This window comes from Mustela lutreola, chromosome 9 (genome assembly GCF_030435805.1).
Source record: "Mustela lutreola isolate mMusLut2 chromosome 9, mMusLut2.pri, whole genome shotgun sequence".
Lineage (NCBI taxonomy): Eukaryota > Metazoa > Chordata > Mammalia > Carnivora > Mustelidae > Mustela > Mustela lutreola.
The window spans coordinates 116,713,798-116,727,847 of record NC_081298.1 but is presented as its reverse complement, the minus strand read 5'-3'; the positions used below and the strand labels follow the sequence as shown (position 1 = coordinate 116,727,847).

General features: G+C 41.5%; 1 protein-coding gene across 3 annotated transcripts in view; it reads right to left on the bottom strand.

Moving 5' to 3' along the window:
* Window positions 1-10,093, bottom strand: part of RASGRP3 (RAS guanyl releasing protein 3) — a 108,271-nt gene extending 98,178 nt beyond the window's left edge. For 2 of the 3 annotated variants that reach the window (XM_059188613.1, XM_059188617.1), the window contains exon 1: window positions 9,785-10,091. The gene's annotated coding sequence lies outside the window, so the exon portion shown is untranslated. Of the gene's footprint in view, window positions 1-9,784 lie in introns of all 3 variants that reach the window. The other variant, XM_059188618.1, reaches the window with a different exon arrangement.
* Window positions 10,094-14,050: the final 3,957 nt, after the last annotated feature.

Below are 14,050 nucleotides of genomic sequence, written 5' to 3'. Positions count from 1 at the left end.
GAATAAAAGTGGAAAGAGATTATTTCCTGCATCATTGAGAAAGTTTCTGACATTATACTTTCAGTGGAGTTAGGGACAGAGTGGCCGATTTAATATGTTTAAAAATCTTGAAAGAGAAATGAGAAAACAAAGGTGTTATGTGCCAGAAGACACATTGAAAGCTTCAGTGGTAGAATCTGAGAATTCAGATGGGTAACTCATGAGGGCAGCAGATTTAGGTAGTCTGGGTCAGTTTCCACAGCAAAGAGAAACGTGAAAGTTTTAAAGAAAACGTCCTAGAATCCAAAGAAATTGAGAGAGAGGATGGATTTATCAGACAGGAGGGTTAGGGGTCGTTTCAGATACAGGAAACACAGATGTGCATGTCCCAGCCGTGGCCTGCCTCTTTGAGCAGCACATGGCACAGCACCCACCCTTGGTCTCTGTTGGCCAACCTCCCTGCCCAGGGAGACAGCCCCAGGTCCCAACCAGAAGGAAGGACAGGAAGACGTTCTAAAAGAGAGAGGTCACAGGCATACTTGATCCTCCTGGATGAGGCTCCTGTTCTTGAGCTACGGATGTCACCTCCACTCACCTGCATGTCCTTGAATTCTCTTGTTGACTTGTGAAACCAACCAGTGGCCCTTGAAGGGCCCGAAGGGCAGTTAATGTCTCACTTTGTCACACACTCTTCATTTACTGGTGATGAGAAAAAGCCATGGTCCTATCCGCAAGATCCAAGAGCTCATGGCGCGCATGAGCAGCTCATGCAGAAAACAGAGTCAGAAAGTGCCCTCTAGGTGCAGAGACCGGCTGCACAAGCCTCGCTCCCCTCCTCTTTGCCACCCTGGAGACTGCAGGGGAAACACAGATGCAGGGTCCCTAGTGCTCTGCCTCCGTTTCCCCTCTGCAGAACTGAGCCATTGGACCCGATCTCGGTCTCATGGGCCCACATAATCTCCTTCACTGCAACTTTCTCTCCACCTTCCTTTCTACCAAATGTTACTTAGGAAAACCTCACCCTATTTGGGAACAAAAAAAGATCCTAATTATGGCTACACACCAAACGCAGCGCTAGACATACTTCATCCATAAGGAACGGGCAAATCTAAGGTTCAGACATGCAAATGAAAAGGCCATCTCCACCGGCAGGTCACAGAGGTAAGGCAGCCTCCTTAGAAAAGAATTCCACCTGTTTTCTCATTCTTCAGTGAATTTGCTTTCCTGCCGACATTAAGGGACAAAATAGGTATATCTTTTACACTTGTTCCCACACCCAGTGGGACACCTGGCACTTGCTACCTTCTCTACCAGTGTTTGTTGCTTCGGATATAAGGTGACGTGTGCCTTGATTCTACATATTCTTTTTTTGTTTTAATTATTCATAGGTTATTAATCTATTAATGGGATGTAATTATTAACATATTATTAATGTATTATGTAATATACTCATGTAGAAGTGATATATGAGTAACTGCATTTCATGATAAATGCACTGTAATAATTTAGCTAATACAGATTTATAAAAATTATAAATATATAACATATAATATATAAGAGATTTATATTAATCATGATTTAATAACGAATAATAATTTAATGTAATATATTGTGAATATAAATATATTGTAATAATTTCATTGTAAGTACACAGTATTTCATTTTTATTTTATTTATTTATTTTTTAAAGATTTTGTTTGTTTATTTGTCAAAGAGAGAGAGAGCATGCACAAGCAGGGGGAGCTGCAAGCAGAGGGAGAAGCAGACTCCATGCTGAGCAAGGAGTCTGACGTGGGACTCGATTCCAGGACCCTGAGATCATGACCTGAGCCGAAGGCAGACCCTTATCCAACTATGCCACCCAGGCGCCCCAGTACACAGTATTTTAGATGCACATACCCCATCACTATTTATGACTTTGTTTCTTTCTTTCTTTTTTTTTTTTATGACTTTGTTTCTGTGGGAAAAATGGAAAGTGAATTCAGAGGGCCAAGAAAATTCTTACAAACAGGCTTTTGGAGCACTACCAATTTGTAAATCACGCCATAGATGGTCATTATTTACATTGTAAATGTCTTTATGTTTTATTTTGATTTTTGGGTTTTCTGACTGCTTTCAATCTAGCTCTTATAAACAGACCCTCATAGAATAAGAAATAAACCCAAACTCTGAGGAGACCAGGGGACTGGGACTCTTTGCCAGGACTTCGGGGCTCTCATCTCCAGCTCTCTGCCATGGGTGGGGCCACAAGAACCTACAGAGTCCTTTAGTTTGATCCACTTCCACCGGCTCTATTTTTGTATCCCCATATTTAGCACACACAGCTATATTTATCGCTCCAGCTGACTGGCATGCGAGTCCCCAGGGCATCAGAGTTATACAAGATTATTGAAGCTTACTTCCTACTCTTGAAATAAGACAATGCAGAATGCCGAAAAGACATCAGCAAGTGATCACAATGTTAGAAGGAGTGTGTGTGTGTGTGTGTGTGTGTCTGTGTGTGTGCGCTTGCGTGCACGAATTTCTAAAGGTTTCTTTCTTTGTACTAAGTTGTATGCATTATTAGAAACACAATATTTATAATGCTTACTGGAAATACGTCTTAGGTTGTGTAATGAAATCTATTCCTACGCCTAAGCTCACCTGAAAACATTAAGAAGTAGGGCTTCTTACCACCATGTAACCCAGATTTCAAAAATGGGGAACTTTTTAACCTCTATTACCCTCTTCTTAATTGGGGCATCCATTAGTTACATGGTCTAAATGAACAGCTGAATTGTTCTAAAGGAAGAAACTCAAAAACTGCCAAGATTTTGCTTGCTTCTCAGTCCTTCAGTTTTAGCTGATTCCTGTAAGAGTGGCCAGCAGAATCGATCACAAAGGAGAAGACTGAGTCCTGAACAGATAGTAGGATCTCACAGACCAAGCTTCACATGCTATTGATATAACTCTAACTCTTCTGTTCAGATCTGCTGAATCCACTATCATGAGCCTCGTCCCAATGGGGATCTGTGCTAAGAGTAAAATACACTAACCTGATGTCAAAGACTTGGTCCAAAAAAAAAAAAAAAAAGTAGACTATCCCACTAATAATCTTTTATATTGATTATGTGTCAAAATGATGATGTTTTGATATGTTGGATTATATAACTACATTTTTTAAAAAGATTTTGTTTATTTATTTGACACAGAGAGATCACAAGTAGGTAGAGAGGCAGGCAGAGAGATGGCGGGGAGGCGGGCTTGCTGCTGAGCAGAGAGCTCAAACTGGGCTTGATCCCAGGACCCTGAGACCATGACCTGAGCCAAAGGCAGAAGCTTAACCCACTGAGCTACATTTAAAAGACCAATTCTAATTGGGGGCACCGGAATGGCTCCAGTGGTTAAGGGGCCAACTCTTGATTTCTGCTCATGTTGTGATCTTAGGGTCCTGGTTTTGAGTGGCTCAATGTGGCATCTGCTTGAGATTCTCTCTCTCTCCATGCTCATGCTCTTGCTCTCTCTCTCTCAAAAATGAATAAGCTCTTTAAAAAATTAATTCCGTTTCTTTTCTTAGTTTCTTTCTTTCTTTCTTTCTTTCTTTCTTCCTTTCTTTCTTTTTCTTTTAAATGTGGTGACTGGAAAATACAGAACGACATTTGTGGCTCACATTTGATTTCTACTGGACAGCCCTGGTCTAGAAGCTTTCACAACAAACAGCAAGGCCTATAAGTGGTCTTTAAGATTGGAAGCCAGAGCTGCTGCAGAACTGTGCTTCCAATCAGGCTAACCAGAGGAGAATCTGACTTGGGATAAAAGTGAAAGCATGCCCTGTGTGTTTAGTTTCTCCACCCAAAGAATGTACTTCATTATTTTTTATTAACATATGATGTATTATTTGTTTCAGGGGTACAGGTCTGTGAATCACCAGGTTTACACCCTTCACAGCACTCGCCATAGCACATACCCTCCCCAGTGTCCATAACCCAGCCACCCTCTCCCTCCCCCCAGCAACCCTCAAGTGTTTTGTGAGATTAAGAGTCTCTTATGTTTTGTCTCCCTTCCGATCCACCCAAAGACTTTTAAGAGTACTCAACCTGACAGTGATATTACACTACGGGCACATGCCACTAGGGAAGAGAAATGTTACTGTAGTATATGCAACACCCGTCTTCCTTCGCTCTTTCCTAATCGATAATGCAGCCTTCATTTCGGCTCTGTGGTTGTTAACTGTGCCCATCCCACTAGCAAGTGAATCAAGAATTCACTTGCTTTGAGTTTCTATTGTTTGTTCCCCCAGCCGCTGCTTGTAAAAGGAAGACCAGGCATCCTTTCATGGAAAATAGAACTATGAATTTGATATTTTTACATTTAATAGAAAAATAAAGCTTTTAGAGTTTTAGGTATGGACAACCAATGGCAAGTTTATTATTAGAGAAGCACTGTTAGCAGACACACACACACACACACACACACACGGAAAAGTTCACACTGACCCCAAGTGTTGATATACACAAAAAGTTCAGTACAAAACCCTGATGTGGGATTACCAGATTACTGAATCAAAAGCATACGGGGGGGGGGGGTCACTGCTGCCAGCAAATAATTGTGTAACTGCTGGTAAAAACAACAGTGATTTCAGGAGTGGATTGAAAACAAAACAATGACATCTTTGTAATGTTCTGAAATTGTTGCAGGAATAAAATTGAGACTGGCTCCTTTGCATTTCCCAGTCAGATCTGCTGACCATCTTGTCTGCCCATAATTGTTTTCTGCCATTCATTTCCTCCAATTGTCAATTATTACTAAAACAATTATGAAAAAAAAAAGTGTGTGTCTTTGTTTCCTGTTGCTGATGAATATAGTGAAGTCACAGACCAGGCTAGTGCATCATAATCTTTTCCATTACAATGAATTATGCTGTCACAAACAGGATACAGCTCTTTACTGGGCAAAGGGGCCGTAAATGGGGCTGAATTAGCTCAGATGTTATTGTCAGCCATGACAGCAAGAAATCAACCCTGGGACTTAACTCTCCACTTTTTCTAAAACACACTGGTTTTGTTCCTGATTATAAGAGTAGTTAGCGCATGCTTATCTTGAAGAACATGTTTATCCTGGAAACAAAGTAGAAAATGAAAATCCCCATTATCCCACCAAGGAGAGATTCCTATTGCTAATATTTGGTATGTAAAATTTTAGGTAACTAATTTTCATATAAACATATACAATTGTTAGGTAAATGAGTTCGCACCATGTATATAATGTTTTGCCTTCTTTTTCACTTAACATTTACTAAAAACATTAACTATTTTAATTAATGGCTATGTGAAATTCCACATTGTGGAACACTATTTGACAATTTCCTCATTTTGTATATTTGTCCAAAATGTGTCCATTACAAATAGATACGCATTCTTTCACATACATTTTGGTCTCAATCTGTGAATATGTTCTTAGGATATATTCCTAAGAGAGAGATTACTCACTTTTGACTAAAACCTATACTGTGTATCTTAGAATAAAAGGCCTAGGAAACTTTCTTAACAATTAAAGCACCTATGTGAATTAAAAGCTTAATAACCAAACTTGATAATATGTGTCCTCCTAACAAGATAAAGAAGTGACATATTTTTCATGGTTACAAAGTTTAAGGTAAATCTGAAATGTATCTATTCAAAAGACCCTTCAGGCCAACCAACTGTAGGGGGTATATAATTCCACGAAGACCTTTTCCAGAATCTCCTAGCACAACGAGGCTCCAAACCATTTAGGAGCTCACAGATGTTTCTGCAGGGATTCTGTGAACTCTTGGTTTCCTAACAAGCTTGCTGCTAGACGGTGCTAGACGGGGCCAGCGCTGTCCCTGCCTGGCCTGGGCATCGTTACCTAGGACGGCCACTAGAGGACAGCCGGGGACAGAGAAAGGAGTTTGTTGTTGTTTTTTTTTAACACTCGAAGGCCTGTTTTTGGCATAATTACTCATCTGATAAGCAAGGAAAAGTAAAACACGAGGCACGGAAGGTAAAATCAATTTTGGAAATAAATAACCATGAAAGTAAAGAAATACGAAATTCTCCGAGTATACACGTTTCCCTTTTGGGGGAGATGAACCAAAAGGTGCAGAATTCTGAGAGCTACCAGTTAGAAAAAAATTAAAGACCAGGAATCCAGCTAAAAATCGGGTGACAGCATGAACAATTGGTGCCTTTAGATCCTTGCAGAGGCAGAAGGGGAATTCAGAGCTGATTGCTGGCTTGGGCCTCCTACGCACCTGCTTTTCACTCTCTCGCTAGCTAAGGAGTCATGGACAGATTACTTAACCTCTCCGAACCTCCATTTCCTCTTTTATAAAAGGTGGCTGGTAATGGAGCCTGCCCCTGGGCGGCTGGGAGCATCACAGAAAAGTCTTGGCATGAAGGAAATGCCCAATCAGGGCTGGCCCGTTGTGATCTCTTCTGCTTCTCTCCTTCCTCCTAAGCTGTTTCCCATTTCCAACTGCTCACTTAGGATTTCTACCTGGCTGTCCCATCAGAGCATCAAAGTTAAGACTTCTACAACCCAAATCCTCATCTCCCCGCCTCACTCCCTGACCTGCGGCTATCCCTCTGACTGGCTATTTCTTAGCATAGAAACGTAACCCGAAACACAACATCCTCTCTGATGCTTCCTCTCCTCCTGTAACCATCACCGATTAGTTGACGAAACATGTCGATTTGTTCTCTAATGCGTCTCCATCTGGTTTCCATCTCTCTGCGGTCACCAGAGCCCAGGCCTTGGCAACCTGCTCTCTCTGCCCCACCAGGTCCTGTCTTGAACAGGCAAATTCTATTGATGTCATTTCCCTTTCCAAAGCCCCGCAATGGCTTCCCAGTGGCTTTAAATTAGATTCTAAACTCCTCTGTCCGGCATCACAGTCACACCAGTCTGACCCCGAACCTCCTCCAGATGCCTCTCTCTGGCCCCATATGCTCACTGCCTCAGCCCCCGCCAACGGTTGATGCACAGCTTCCTACTATGGTTGCCTGATTTAGGAAATTAAAGCAGAGGACACCCACGTATGTGTGAATTTCAGATAAACAACAAATAATATTTTTGAACATGTATGTCCCGTGCAGTGGCTACACACACACACACATATGCACACACACACACACACACACACACATACACACCCCTGTGCAATAGGACAGAGATATACTTTAAAAAGTTCATTGTCTAGCTGAAATTCACATTTAACTGGGAATCCTGTTTTCCGTCTGGCAGTTCTCTTCCTTGGGTACACCAAGAATATTGCTGTCCTACTGGCCTGCGCAGAGGCCCACATACACAGCTCCAATCCTGTTCTGGACACGCTTGTCTCTTTTGTCATCAGCTGTTCTGCCCTGCAAGTCAACTCAGCCTCAGAACTCCAGGAAGCCCGCCTAGACTAGGATTTACCCAGTACCCACCATCTACATCGTTCATTTAGTTAATACGAATCAAGAAGTTGGTGTCAGGGGCTTTGTGACTTACATAATTCCCTTTCTCTGAGTAAATGCTGAGTTAGCAAAGGTAAAGATTGCCGGATAAGGAGGAAAACTCAATCAATATGCTTTGGTGGCGTGTGCTGTTGTTAACCTGTCACATAGGGGTATGGGGGGGGATGAGAAAACCTCCAGAGACCACTTATCACAGACAAACTAAAACCATAATGGGACCCCCTCCATGGCACCTGGCCAGGTGGGTGCGGCCGCTTGGCCTTAGCATGCTTCTCCCCACACTCCACACCAACACATCCCACAAATTGTGCATCACATGCAGTGACTTTGCCGGCTCTCAACACTTCGCACTATCTCTTCAATAATCTGATTTCCCCTGTATTTAAATGGGAGGGCCAGAGGTGGCTCTATCATGAGACCTATATACACAGAGCAATCATAAGAGTCACGTTGGAAGCCAAGCGATACATCTCTATTTAACAGAAAACCTAAAAAAAGTTTTTTTGTTTTTTTTTTTCAAAAAATTGGGTAACTCTACCTTCAAATAGTCTGAGGAGCTTGAAATTACATCAAGAAACCAGTGAAACGATTCAACAATCCTCCCCCCAAATCTATTTTAAATGACTGGGATTTCATGAATATATTTATAATCATCTGTGGGGCCTCCAGAAACCAATGACCCACCATAAGGTTTCTAAAAGTGAAAAAAATATACACTTTTAGAATAAAAAGCATAATGCCAAATTTTCTCTATTATTTAAACCTTCAACAGTATTTAAACCATTTTTATTCTCGTAATGTAAATATACAAATGTGTCAGATGAGAAAGTTGTTTTGAAACCGTTAAGAGCAGGGAGTTCAATGTTCCCAGAAATGAAGATCACCGTCAGCACCATCTCTATCACTAGACCCACGTGGAGGGGCAATTAAAGACGTTACCTGGGGCTTCACTTTGCAGAAGTGAAAGAAAACAGATTCAGAAATAACTTTGCAGCACAGGAATGTCTTGGAAATGCATGCTAAGAGTTTGTCTCTTCAGATCTACCATATTTATCCAGATTAATTTTATTTCCCTCTTTCTTTGTACAGTTGAAGTTCAAGGAAGAAAACTGTTCTCCCTAGTCAAGAATACCACGCTTGAGTACAGTTTCCAAGGAATGAATTCTAATATTCTAATTTAAAAAAAAAATAGCCCTTAAATTCTCCTAGGAAAGAGAGCAGCCAGCGGACTCCACGTGGAGACAGATCCGTGTCCTGGCGTCCTCTCCCAGTCACAATCTGGTGACCTCAGCCTTGCTGGCTCCCAGCTTTGCTATCTCCTTGCGACAGATTCTAAACATACCAATCTCAAACTGGGATAAGGCAAAATAACAGCAACACGTTTCCTTCTGCTCTTTCTTGTCAACAGACCACAAGAAACATATTTTTTTGTTGTCCTTGTGACAACATTAATCAAGTTCCGCCAGGACACAAACGTGGGTATTCTCAGCAGTGGATGCAAATACGGTGCATCTTGTAAACAAACGTACTTGTTTGATGGCAAGGAATGTTAAAAGAATTTAGAATGGCCCTAAGGAGCTTTCCAAGTTTTTGTGGGTAGCATCGACTGTTCTTGGATTTAACCCTTTCCACCTTTCTTCTTCCAAACCCGGGGGGCAATTTTCAGGTCACTCAGAAAATGTATGCGACACGATTGTTTTGAAATCACAACTTAAATGTAAATAGTTATTGCGAACAGTTTCTATCACTGGAGCTGGTCAGTGATGTTTTTGGTGCTTCTGGAAGGTTCTCCTTTGTCTGAAAATGAATGTCCAGGAAAAGAAGCTCTGTATTAAAAACAACAACAACAACAACAACTTTCTCTCTGCTTACTTTTCTGCCAAATTTAACTTTTAATTAAAGCAACTTTTCTAAAGTTGACTATGTTTGCTTGCGAGCCAATTTAAATGTATTCTAAGCCAGGAGTGATGGAAGGAATGGTACACGGATTATTAAGCAGCGATTTGAAAGGACTGGACAGACAAACTCAAGAAATTATTTTTCAAAAATGATCTTTAGTAAAATTATTTATACTATTTACTCCCTGGTGATGATGAAGCAGAAGAATACTTTAAAGCTATCTTAAGGAAACAACTACGATTTCAAAAAAAAAATAATTATCATTGTTAAAAACTGAAGAAGTCATGATGGAGACTGGTTTCTGCATTTCTTCAGAAATAGAAGCAAGCTTCTGAGCTCTTCGTGAGGCCGTGCCCTCACAGGATACACACTGTCTCTGTTTGACACCCGTTGCTCCCGATACGCATGTAGACACAGCAATGGTTGGTCTTAAAAATGACACTTACCTTCATTCACAGATGTGGACTCTTTTCCAGCTTATTCCTCTGTTGAACTATCTCTTTCCGCTTCTCCAACCCCTCCCGAGCGTCTCTTCCATGCATGCAAAGTCTTAGAGATTTCTGTCCTGTCTTCTAAAACGCTGCCATCACCTCCACTGCCCCAGCACTGGTCCAAAGTGGGAAGAGGAAAAAATTTCAAATTTGCAAGCTGTTTACGCCTCAGGACGACAGTGAAGCTGCTAAGCTTTGAGCTCAATGAATTAAAGGTTGTTTGGCTACATGGCAGGCACACTTCCTCCTATTCTTTCTGAACTTAGTTTTCCTGCCTCCCCTGGAGCTTTTTCCTTTCCTGGGCTATAAATAGGCTGGTCGAGCACGGAGGAAAGAAGAAGGCAGGAAATGTATTTGATTTCAAAAAGCAGTCTGAGGTGTGTGTGTGCGCGTGTGTGTGCGTGTGTGTGCATGTGTTTCTTTCAAGTGAATACCAATAAACAAGCTAAGGGAAATTCAGCTTTGGTCACAGTACCATAGTCAAGTTTAACTTCCTATCATCTTGGTTGTGCTAAATTGACATTTCCCACCACCAAAGCTAGGGGTTGGAGATGTACCATTTTCTATATAAGATACCATCCACAAACCTGTATCACCTTCATTTCCCAAGGGAATGATCTAGAAAATGAAACTCCTGGGGGAGACGAGGGAGGGGGCAGACGATAGGGATTGCCACACTGATTTCTTTTCATCCTTTTGGAGGCAAGGTTCAACAACAGAAGGTATCAGCAGGTGGATGAGAAAAGTAGATGCTTTGCCTTACAAGAAACAAGGAAGCGAAGTTTATAGACTCGTCATCCATTGGCGTTAAACTAGAGGCGGTCCGCAGTTTTGCTACTCAAAGTTGTTTGACTTCTCTCATAGTTACAGATGCCATAAAATAAAAATTAGACCTCATTTTTCACCTATCAGATGGACAAATCCAAATGTTGATATTGCCTGATATCATTCAAGTGGGGAGAAGTAAGAATCCCCATAAGGCCGATGGAAGTACCAACGGGCATCAAGCACCCTATGGAGGGCAATTCTCAACTGCTTTCAAAATGTGACGCTCACCTACTCTAACAAAATACTTAAACATGGCTGATGTGGCGAGTGGGAGAGCAGAGCTGGAATGTGGCGACAGCTCAGTTTATGATAGATACATTGAGTGCTCTTTGATTTTTTATAATGTGCATCTCGTGCTTGAAAAACTTACTAATTTTCAGGAAGCCTCGATGGTTCAGTTGGTTGAGCATCTGCCTTCGGCTCAGGTCATGACCCCAGGGTCCTGGAATTGAGTCCTACATCAGGTTCCTTGCCTAGCAAGGGCGGCATCTTTTCCCTCTGAATGCTGCTCCCCCTGCTTGTGAGCTCTTTTTCTCTGACAAATAAATAAATAAAATCTTTAAAAACTTACTAATTATAGGGGCGCCTGGGTGGCTCAGTGGGTTAAGCCGCTGCCTTCGGCTCAGGTCATGATCTCAGGGTCCTGGGATCGAGTCCCGCATCGGGCTCTCTGCTCAGCAGGAAGCCTGCTTCCTCCTCCTCTCTCTCTCTGCCTGTCTCTCTGCCTACTTGTGATCTCTCTCTGTCAAATAAATAAATAAAATCTTAAAAAAAAAAAAATAAAAAAATAAAAAAAATAAAAAAAAATAAAAACTTACTAATTATAAAGAGAGAATTTTTTTTAAAGATTATATTTATTTATTTGAGAGAGAGACAGTGAGAGAGAGCATGAGCGAGGAGAAGGTTAGAGAGCGAAGCAGACTCCCCATGGAGCTGGGAGCCTGATGCGGGACTCGATCTCGGGACTCCAGGATCATGACCTGAGCCGAAGGCAGTCATCCAACCAACTGAGCCACCCAGGCGTCCCTATAAAGAGAGAATTTTAAAAACTGGTATTACTTAAGGTCTTTCCTATAATTCTATGAGTGATCTATGGATTATCTATCATTTTCTGTCGGTCATCCCACAATCAGCGTCTATCAGCAAGCTGTTCTTTATGTGGGGGGCACTTTGAGAAGCAACACAGGGGGAGCCGGACAATCTCTTGATAGGAGGGGCTACTCTGCGTAGGCCCTGTCCACTGTCTGGGGACTAGTAGCCTCAGTAGCTCTTGGATCAGACTCTCCGGGGGCGGGGGCAGCAAGCTGCGTGAACCCCCGCACTGAGGCTCACTACAGTGTGAGAAGCAGTGGTCTATACAATTATTTTATGAATACCCCATCTTCTGAAAAGGATTTGGTGACTCTAGTGAAGAGCCCTTAATGCATATTTGTAAGCTGCTAGAAGGGTGGAACTTAAAAGTCCTTGTCACAAGAAAAAAAAAATGTTTGTAACTATGTTTGGTGGCAGATGTTAACTCGATGTACTGTGGTGATCCTTTCATAAAATATACAAAGAGCGAGTCATGCTGTTGGATCCCTGACCCTAATACAGTGTTATATCTCAATTATGACTCAAAGAAAAAAATAAAAATAAAACTGAACAGGATTGAGGACAACTGATTTTATTTTACAGAAGAATAAGGAAAACTTCTAAATGCTTTTCAAACTGGCGACTCCCGTTTAGAAGACCAGATTATATTAACATATAATGTTAGGAAGACACATTAACATATAATGTTAGGAAGACACACTAGTTTCCCTGTTGCCACGGAGAAACCACCTGAAGCAAAGCAAAAGGAGTGACAGGAACAAGCTGATGGTATTTAAGGGAGAGACAAAAGCTCTCTCTCATTTGGGGTAGTTATGATAAAAATGGATGAAGTCAAAGCTAACTTTACGAATATGTATATTTGAAAATGATACGTGGCCTGTAATAAGATGAAACCAAAGAAAACAGGAAGAAAGTAAGTCTCTGGATGAAAACAAAACGTCTCATTTCCCTGCTTTTGTTTCATCATTTGATTATCATTTTTGGATCTAGCCATTTCTCGCCGTCTGTTTGTGGCCTTCATGAGAAGAGACCTGTATATTAGAAAGAATCAGTTAAACAAGGAGCTCAGCCAGAGCTGGTGGGGGGAAAAGCAATAGTATGTGCATTCCCAGGCACAGATGGGGAGGAAAAGTTTTCTTTAAAAAAGAGAGAGAGAGAGAGAAAGGAGTGAATGACCCTGTTGTAACAGCAGATAGGAAAGAAGGAAGTCCATGGAGGTCAGGATAGAACAGCTACAATGTACAGAAGTGATTAAAGGGACATGAGTTCACATTGGCCAGAAAATGGCCAGCCACAGGACGGGATGTTTCTGGGAGCAAACCATGTGCAAAGCATGAAGTCCACACACACAAACAAGCTCCAAGTGTATTTACCAGGCTTTCATTGTTCACCGGAAAAGCTCCTTGTCTTTTTGTGGGGAAGCGTTTTTTCCCTCTCACAAAGAACAGCTCCACAGGGCTCCCCATATAGGCCATCTCTAGAAAGGAAGCATTAAAACATATATAGAATCAGAAAAGCTCTGTGCTCTTAATCTAAAATTAATGATAAGACTCTCTCAAAGGGCATTAGGGGAAAAAGTTGAAAGGCCTCGTGGGAAAAGGTCATGTGCAACTTTCTTCCACTACTTTGGTTTTGCAAGTGGAGGGAAACACACTTTTTTACTGTAGTCACCTACAAAGTATTCCTATGTATACAACAGGGAGGAAACCCAAGCAAAAGTTGTCAAAGAAAATGCAAAAAAAAATACTCATATTTTCATTTGGGTGGGATACACTGTACTCAAAGGCCTCATAGATATTTTTAAGAAAAGCCTATCTTTGTTTACAACGTGTAGAAGTGCGAGGTGATTACACATTGAGGGGAACTGTGCTCCTCTGACTTAAACTGTATCATCCTAATGAAAATAAGTCAGAACTCCTGGAATGACTAACCGAAAGAATGCTGGTAAATGGGACACCTGGGTGGCTCAGTTGGTTAAGCAGCTGCCTTCGGCTCGGATCACGATCCCAGGGTCCTGGGATTGAGTCCCACATCGGGCTCCTTGCTCAGCAGGGAGCCTGCTTCTCCCTCTGTCTCTGCCTGCCTCTCTGTCTGCCTGTGCTCGCTCGCTCTCTCTCCCTCTGTCTCTGACAAATAAATAAAATCTTAAAAAAAAAAAAATTAAATTAAAAAAAAAAAAAAAAGAATGCTGGTAAATGATGGACCTCTACAGTGTAGTAGGAAATCTGAAAAGATGAGTGGAGGTTAGGAAGGAGTCCTACATTACCAAAAAAAAAAAAAAAAAAAAAAAAAAAAAAAATA